Below are 7,109 nucleotides of genomic sequence, written 5' to 3'. Positions count from 1 at the left end.
CAAGGGGATCCTATATCCCCTTATTTGTATATTTTGTGTGCTGAAGGGATGAGTTCGATGATCAGAAGAAATGAGGAGGTGGGTTTAATACATGGATGCAAAATTGCCAATGGAGCTCCAAGGGTTTCTCATCTTCTTTTTGCAGATGATTGCTACTTGTTCTTTAAGGCAACAGTAACGGAGGCTGTCACAATAAAAAATGTTTTGAAACGGTATGAGAAAGTGTCGGGCCAAGCGATTAATTTTAACAAATCTAGTGTCACCTTTAGCCCAAACACAGCAGAGGAGGAAAGAACGGGGATTTGTGAAGCATTGGAAGTAGAGGAGGTGGATAATCCAGGGCGGTATCTGGGCATTCCAATGGTGGTTGGGAGGAATAAGAAGGATGTCTTTGGTTTTCTTACTGATAGAGTAAAACAGAAGCTGCATAACTGGAAGAGTAAGAAAATTTCGAAAGCAGGGAAGCATACTTTATTGCAATCAGCGTGTCAAGTGATTCCAACTTTTTGGATGAATTTAATGACTATACCAGCTGAGGTATGTCAGACTATTCAGAGGCAAATGAATCAATTTTGGTGGGGTAATGGAGGACAGCATAAAGGTGTGAAGTGGATGGCTTGGGAAAGGATGTGTGAAGCTAAAGAAAGTGGTGGCCTGGGGTACAAAAATTTACAGCAATTTAATTTGGCAATGCTTGCAAAACAGGGATGGCGATTGATAAATGGGGAAAATACATTTGTTACAAGTATAATGAAGGCGAGATATTTCCCAAAGACAGACTTCTTCAATGCGAATTTAGGAGCCAATCCAAGTTATATGTGGCGGAGTATCTTATCAGCTCAAGACATGTTGAAACAAGGGTGCAGAAGAAAGATAGGTAATGGTGAAGAAACGTTTGTTTGGAAGACCCCCTGGCTCCCAGTGGTGGAAAATGGGATGCTCACAACTGATATGCCACAACAGTTAGCAGATATAAAAGTGGCAAGCTTGATGAAGATTGGGGAGAGGCAGTGGGATGAGGAGCTTTTAAGTGATATATGCAATGAAAGAGATAGATTATTGATAATGAAAATTGCATTACCTAGGAGTGATAAGGAGGATTCGTGGTATTGGGCTTTTGATGAGAAGGGAGAGTTTACTGTTAAGAGTTGCTATAATCGTATCAGGGGAGAGAGGAGGATGGTGAATGTATGCTTTTGGAGGAAACTTTGGTCGCTGAAATTACCAGGTAAAATCCTCCATTTTATATGGCGTGTGTGTAGGTCGTGTTTACCTACTGCTGTTGATTTGAGAAATAAGCGTGTCAATGTGGTAACTAGATGCTCGTGGTGTCATAATCATGAAGAAGATAGCATTCATGTGCTGTTTGATTGTGTATTTGCAAGAGCAGTGTGGGAGGCTGTTGGGTTGTCAGAAATTATCCATTTCGAACCACATGAAAATGTGTTTGATGTTTTTTTAAGGTTTTTTACCCAGTGTACAAGGAGTCAAGCAGCAGCATTGTCATTATTTTGCTGGCACATCTGGAATCGTCGAAATAAGTGGCTATGGGAGCGTATTAACATATCAGTATATGGCACTAAGGCGATAGCGACAAAGATGCTGGAGGACTGGAAGAATGCTCAACAGGAGGAGAGTATGAGAAGGAGAGGGCAGAGTGTGGGAAGTAAGGTGTGGCAAAAACCAAGCATGGGATGGGTTAAGATAAATACGGATGCAGCAATTATTCCTGGTACGCATCAGATTGGGACTGGTGCAGTGATAAGGGATGAGGATGGACGGTTTCTGCATGCGAGATGTATGGACATTGCAGGCGAGTGGAATGTGAAAGAGGCTGAAGCTCGAAGTCTGTGTGATGCTGTTGGTTGGACAGTGGCTATGGGATTCAAGAAGTGTATTTTCGAGTTAGATTCGAAGATAGTTGTGGATGCTTGTAATGGTGGGTCTGGTAGATCAAATTTTCATTCCATTATAGCGGAGTGTGTTGAAGATTTTAAGCACCTCGATGAGGTTAAGGTGCAATTTACGTATAAATCTGCGAATGTAGTGGCTCATACATTAGCTAGGGCTTCTATTTCTATGTCAGGTTTTCATGAATGGCAGGGGAATGCTCCTGAATTCATCAGTGATGTTTTGAGGTTTGATTTAATTTAAGTAATGCAAGTGCTTTTATTCAAAAAAAAAATCATTAAAAATGAATGAAGAAACTCGTATAAAATCAACTTCGAAATTATCGACAAAACTACGTCGAATACATATTATAATATTTCGAGTATCATAAATATTTTTGATGGAAATTTTGAAAAATAAGAGTTACGTATGCAGCTTTATCCATGATCTCGTTTGTTTCGTAAATTATGTGGTTATATAGAAATTTTAACTTTCCCGTAACTAAGTTACAATTACAAATTTCCAGGTAATCAATAAATCTGTGTTTGGTTTACTACTATACAACTATAAGTTACGTACTTAAATTTGGTAAGTAATTAATGTTTTTATATTGGATATCTATGTAACTTGTGGTGATTATGGTGAACCGTGTTAACTAAGAGCAAGTCCAAGAGTGCCCTAAAAACTTGTCCTAAGTTAAAATTTGAGGCATTTTGGATAAAAAAAGTGCTCCAACAATGTCCTAGTGGTGCCTTAGAGCAAGTCCAACAACTCTCTTATATGAGCTCTTAAATTCAATTACAAGAATTTTGACAAAAAAAGGCACTCCAATAGTGTCTTAGTACTTTCTTATATCACTAAGACATGAGTTTCATTTTTTATCTTTAAGGAAATTCTAGTGCTCCCTTATAACATTTTTAGCAATAATAAATTCATTTTTCTCTCTTCTTTTTACATTTCTCTCTCTCTTTGTTCCACTTTTTTCCATATTTTTTCAAATTTATTTAATATAGTAATGATAAGGAAGGAAGATAATGATCATTGTTGGAGTTGAAATTCAAAATTATGTGTTAAATCACTAAGAGTTAATATTTTATAATATTTATAAGGAACCCACTAGAACACTGTTTTTGTTACCTCTTTTGTATGGAATCACATACTTTCAAAATTAATTTTGATAATTAAAATTATAATATAACAAAATAACTAATAAATCAAGAAAGTTTTAAAAAATAATATTTTAAAAAACAATACCAAGTCATCCACGTATACCACTCTTATTCAAGACTCCCACTTTTCTATATCCTCTGCATCCACGTTGCGAAGCGTCTTATAGACTGTAGACAGAGGACATTTTACGATTTTAATTATCTAAATTTTGAATCCTTCAATAAAATGATATATACAAAATAATACTTAAATATTTTAGCTTCATTAATCTCAATAATATATAAGTATTGTTTTTCATAATTTATTCATATAAAATAATAAATAATAAAATTATAAATGTTATAATCAGTCCGTGCATCACACAGTTATAGGCTAGTAAAAATATGGGCCTCTTTGGGGTTTCTTAAAAAATGTAACTTATGACTTAAAGTTGAAAAGTGTCATGTAAGTGATATGAAAATCGTAAGTTATAAGTCACTTAGGTGTTTGGATAATTTTACATATAAGTTACTTTTTTTTTGAAAGGAAAATATATTAAAGGGCCAAGCCCAATCTAACTTACATAAACTAGCCCAATTGGAAAAAAGGGCCAACAAATAAACCAAACCAACTTCAAACTACTAAACCACCACAAACTTAATTACTAATTTTTGAGACCACTAAAACATCATAATTAATCTTAATAAAACATAATAATAATAATTAATAACAACTGATGGGCTACCCCATCAGCTTTCTTCTTCCCAGACTTCTGCTGTAGAAACCATGCTACTCAACATCTTCTGATTTAAAACTCCATTTCTTAGGCAACTCCCTGGACATCACCAATGACTCCCATCGCTCCAGCCGCCGGCAAGCCCACCACGACCTCCAACTCAGCCAAATCTGCCACACCAGCATTGTCCACTGCATCAACTTCTTCATCATACAAACCCAAACCCATACCCTGAACCTGACCTTCATTAACCTCCGCATCATGAGGCAACTCAACTTCCCAAGGATCAAACTGTTAGGGATTCAAGCAATAAAACGCAACGGAAAACAAAAATTTTTGAATCCCTACTACAGGATCTATGTATAATGACCGGATAATTATGGAGAATATGATCATGTACCTTAAATAAGGCTTTCCTTCTGATTGTAATGGAAATTCTGATCTAGATGAACAACAACAACCCTCCTTGCGAAGATCTGCTCTCCAAGATATCCACACGGACGTCCGATCGTCCAACGATTACCGGAGCCGGTACTAGCCAATTGGTTGCCTCTTCCTCTCTCTCTCTCTCTCTCTTTCTCTAGCCTCTCTAAGTTGTAGAGCTGCTAGGGTTTTTCTCAAAAACGTAATGTAACTTCTGACCCTAAAATATACATCTTAATGTATATATAGGGGAGAGAGGATTAAGGCCTAAACCTAAACCTAACGGGCTTCTAAAAATGACCCATTCTGATTTCGGGTTTATATTACTATTAAATTCGAATTCTAGTATTTATACAATTAATAAAGTCTCACTTAATTAATTTAATAATTAAATTTAAATTAATAATAATAAAATACTTAAATTCATAATTTAAATAACACTTTGTTTTAAACGTTCTTTCTGTGTGACCTTTTAGGTTATTATTACGTTGACAATAATTTTATTTCCTAATAATAAAATTATAAACAATGAGTGGCATCTAGTAATACATCATTGCTCCCCAAGTAATAATAATAATTGGTGATTCAATTAAACCTTTCGTGAATAATGTACAATGTAATATAATCCCTTTAGCCTTATATTATAGATCAAACTCGAGGCATTCAATGTGTCATCCTCTGTTAACGTTTAATCCTATAATGTTCTTTAATGGTTACTTGAGCATGGTGCATAGTTATGGCCTTAAGACCTTAGTTGTAATGGTTTATTCTTTTGGTTTGTAATAAATACGACTAGCATGTCGTTTTCTATTTGTAGTTGTTTTATCTCGAATGTAACTCGAGTTCTTTTGTAAGTTCATTAGTATAATTCTTAATGTAACATCCAAGAAGGACAAGGGAACAAGGAGGCATCCTATGGAGGCCAAGGAGACAATGGAAGCAATAGAGAAGACATATGTAATAGTTATTTTTACACCATAGATTGACCTTGATCTTTTCATTAGCCTGGAAAGATCACATAGGATTGGGCCATAACTATTGCACGTTTACTTTACGCACTTTTCATATGATGTATAAATAGTATGTGTAGAGTAGAAAATGCATGTTTTAATTAGATTAATGATGCATGTATGTATTAGATACATCACCCATGCCATGCCTTTAAACAAGATAAAATCTGTAACGACTCAAGATTTAAAATCAACAAACGATCATGAAATTCTCGTGTTTATGAAACACGGAATGAAATACAAATTTTCTTTATTTCTGACATGGGGCGATTTTGTTAACAACGGGTTCATAGAACTTGTAAGGCTGTGGGTTTTAAGCGAAACAGATGTGACTCCTCCACTACCTGGAAATCAAACCATTGACGAGTATTGATTTGAAGTATTTTATTCAAGGAAAAATTGGGAATCTCTTTATGATGGGATCATGATCGTTCTAAATTAAAAATACCTAAGTAAAAATATTAAATTTTAATCAGATGCTTTCCAATGAATGAACACTCATTGAATCCTAGATCGATAAGGGGAAGGACTGTCAATGGAAGGGGATTCCTATCTATCATGGTGAAATACGACGAATATAAACGGTTATATTTGGAAGTTGTATCATTGGGTCTAACTTAACTGAGTCATCATAATAAGGTGAATATAAACAGTTATATTCAACTATTATGAACTTAGAAGCATAGAGTTTGGTTAAAAATCTATTAGATAGATAAGATCAATTGTTGTTCACCAAATTATCCAAGAATTATATATGATATAATTGACAACTGTTGTCTACCTAAATAATCATGTTTTAAGGATACCAGTGGTTGACTTAGGACATGACGAAATATGGATCTTGGCTCATTAGAAAGATTTATGGGATATACTTTCCGAATTAATAGTTAGGGCTATTAATTTGATAAAAAAATAGTGGGAGATATATTATGAATATATCATAATCATATGAACATAAAATTTTAACTCAGACAATCTAATGTTTATTTTGCGCTTTTATTATTGTAGATACTGAGTAATGGCAAACAACACAAACACGCTATCCGTATGTTCAGTCCTTGAGAAGGACAAGCTGACAGGAGGAAACAACTTCCTAGACTGGCAGAGGAATTTGAGGATTGTCCTCAGGCAGGAGCGCAAGCTTCATGTCATTGATATTCCTCCTCCAGGCCCCCTTCTTGAGGGTGCTACTGCTGATGAACGAGCAGCACACACAAGGGATGAGAATGATGCAAATGATGTTGCATGTCTTATGTTGGCAACTATGGGTGTTGAGTTTCAAAGACAGCATGTGCATATGGATGCATATACTATCAATGAGCACTTGCAAAACATGTTTGCAAGCCAAAATCGTCAAGAAAGGTTCAACACGAGTAAGTCACTTTTTAATTGCAAACAAGGGGCAAGTGAACCAGTTGGCCCACATGTTCTGAAGATGATTGGTTATATTGAGTACCTTGAAACTTTGGGTTTCCCGATTGGTCCGGAAACTGGTATTGACCTAATCATGAATTTTTTGAACAACAAATTCACTCAGTTTGTTGTGAACTACAATATGAATGAATTTGACAAAACACCTACTGAATTGTTGCATATGTTGAGAACATATGAGACCAACATGAAGACAGCTGAACCTGCTCCCATACTGATGGTGGGAAATAAAGGTAAGGCCAAAGGGAAGGGCAAGTGGAAGGGTAAGAAGAAGATTGGATCTGATTCTACATCCAAGCCAAAATCAGGTCCCAAACAGGCTTTAAAGCCTAAAGGTGGTGTGGCCAAGGGTGAATGTCACTACTACAAGAAAGCTGGTCACTGGAAGAGAAACTATCCAATTTATTTGGAGGATCTGAAGAAAATGAAAGCAGTTCAGATTTCTGGATCAGGTATTTATGTTATAGAAG

This window comes from Apium graveolens, chromosome 10 (genome assembly GCF_009905375.1).
Source record: "Apium graveolens cultivar Ventura chromosome 10, ASM990537v1, whole genome shotgun sequence".
In the NCBI taxonomy this organism is placed as follows: Eukaryota; Viridiplantae; Streptophyta; class Magnoliopsida; order Apiales; family Apiaceae; genus Apium; species Apium graveolens.
The sequence above is the reverse complement of the archived record's forward strand: the minus strand, read 5'-3'. Positions refer to the sequence as shown.